The sequence below is a fragment of the Microtus ochrogaster genome, chromosome 8 (genome assembly GCF_000317375.1).
Source record: "Microtus ochrogaster isolate Prairie Vole_2 chromosome 8, MicOch1.0, whole genome shotgun sequence".
NCBI classification, from domain to species: Eukaryota; Metazoa; Chordata; class Mammalia; order Rodentia; family Cricetidae; genus Microtus; species Microtus ochrogaster.
The window spans coordinates 43,824,120-43,826,895 of record NC_022015.1 but is presented as its reverse complement, the minus strand read 5'-3'; positions in this window follow the sequence as shown (position 1 = coordinate 43,826,895).

Sequence of the window (2,776 nt, the reverse complement as noted above, 5' to 3'; positions counted from 1 at the left end):
CAATCTGTTTTCAGTTTACATACCAATCCCAGTTCCCACTCCCTCCCCTCCTCCCATTCCCTCCACTCTTCCCCTACACCACCCCCCATCCACTCCTCAGGGAGGATAAGGCTCATTGCTTTGAGGAAGTACAAGGCCCTTCCTACTATATCTAGGCTGAGCAAGACATTCATCCAAAGGGAATGGGTTCATAAAAGCTAGCACAAGCAGTAGGGATAAATCCTGGTGCCACTGCAAGTGGCCCTGCAGTCCACCCCAGCCATACAACTGTCACCCACATTCAGAGTTTAGTTTAGTCCTATACAGGTTCATTCCCGGTCAGCCTGGCGTTGAGTACTGATCTCCAATATATAAAGAACTCAATAAATAAGAGGTCATAATCCCAAATAATCCAAGTAAAAAAAATGGGGTACAGATCTAAACAGAGAATTCTCAACAGAATAATCTCAAATGACTGAAAGACACTTAAGAAAATATTCAATGTTCTTAGCCATCAGAAAAATTCAAATCAAAATGACTCTGAGATATCATCTTATACCAGTCAGAATGGCTAAAATCAACATAGCTTATGCTGAGGAAGATGCAAAGTAAGGGAAACACCCCTCCATTGCTGGTGGGAATGCAAAATAGAACAACCACTCAAGATCTTACTTTTAAAACCAGAAATTGGTCCATATGTCAACCCTCATTATAGCCTATTTGGTAGTAGATGATACTACCAAACTGTGGAATGCTTAGCTATAGGTGGAACGACTCTACCAGAAGCACTACACCCAAAGTTCAAGGGTCATCACAGAAAGGGGGTGGAAAGACTATCAGAGACAGAAGGAGTGAATTCTATAGCAAAATAATATCTACTGGATATGACAGGGTTGATATACATATAAACACATAGCAATGTAACTGCATACATAAGATCAAGGCAACCAAAACCCCAGCATGGTTGGAGGAGGTGATCATGAATTCCCACCTGTAGCTGAGTAGCTTTTGGCAATATGACTGCTTCAGGAGGAAAAATGAGTTTCTGCTACAAGCCACAACATTATACAGTAATTGCTCAGCAATTTTTTCACAAGTGACTTATCAGAACCAAGGGATCTAGTAAAGGCTAAACCAAAAGGCAAGACTTTTTGGCATTATTGCTTTAAGAATAAGTGATTGTCCTTTGCTATAGATTTTCACTGTAACTAACCCCCTTTCTGTTACATATTTTGGAATTAATTCCCTAGTTCAGAACAGTTTCCTACTCCCAGGCCTCTGTTCCTATAACCTAGGTAAGCACAGAGATCTGCCTACCTGCAATTATCTTTATCAGCAGAAATTTGGTCAATGTTTAGGGTCCAGGCATAAAGCATCTCATTTAAGATATTCACAAATCTCCAATGACATAGAATTACAACTGTCCAATCTGTTGCTCTGGTTTTACCCCCCACTTAAACGGTTCTTAATACCTTGTGCTCACTTTCACCTCAGTTTACTGGCAATTTTTGTTTAGGACTCTCAAGGACAGCAGAAGGGATAATGAACTACAACACAGAAAAAGACCCACAAAACCCACGATCAGGATGGCTGATAACAACAAAGCCCAGAACTGATCATTTAGAGGCCTGGGTCTCTCCTTCACTTAGAGCGGTAAGTCCAACTCCTGACCTAGGCCCATAGAAACTTCAGTGTCTGGTGTATGTGCTATCTGATCAGGAGCCATCAACTTCTCCTAGGTTGCCTGGTTACTTGGTAGCCTCTATGCATACTGGGAGAAAAGAAGTGAAGCGCCTTTTTAGAGATTCCTTGACCTATTCAGAATTTTACTGAAAATAAACTCCTTAGCTCTTTACTAATCACTTAAAAATTAAGGGCAGCACACTAATATTCCTCTCTGGAATTCCCTGATGATTTAATTCCTTTCGTAACTAACTTTCTCCATTAAGGAGTATACTGGACGTGTACTAGCCATGCCCACAGATCTATGTGTGTGTGAAAACTCTTACATGATTTTCTATGGGCACAATAGTTCCAGTTCTGGAACCTGCTAGGGCTGGGGAATTACTGGTTTTAAGGGTATATATGACTCGGAACATTTGTAACAAGGAGGAACAATGTAGAATTAAGGAACAATGTAGAACAGTGAGAACAAGTAGTGGGTGCAACAATGAGAAATGGTGAATTGAAGAGAGAAGAATAAAGAAACATGGACAAATGATTCTTGTCTTCAGTAGATTTCTTACCCTTCAGATCTTTGCCCTCAGATTTCTAGCCCCTCTTTAACTATTTGTGGCGTCCTTAATTAAACCCTTAAAGTGAGTTTTAAAGGCAAAAACCTTTAAGATTCTCTGAAAGTTTCTATCAAAAATGTGGCCACCCTTAAAAGACTACCTGTATAGTTCAAGTAGACAGCCTTACACACACACACACACACATGTATCAGTGAGCACTAAGTAGACTCAGTCAGTTTAAAAGGGACAGCTTATGAAATTTAGATGAAAAGTGGTAGGAGGATAGGGGAAAAATTGGAGAGCAGGGAATCAGGGTGACTTGGATCAAATAATATTCTGCATTTGTGGGATTCTCAATAAAAAATGTTTAAGATTTTTTTAAGTAAATGTCTTTATAGAAGAACTTGTTTTGTAAGATAAACTCCCATATTACAGAAGCATTATATAAAACCAATGTTCTTATATGATAATTTTAATGGAATAATATATGGAGATGGAAAAAATTATAGTTAAACAATATTCATAAAAATATAATTTATTATATGATGGAGGAAGGTCATTGG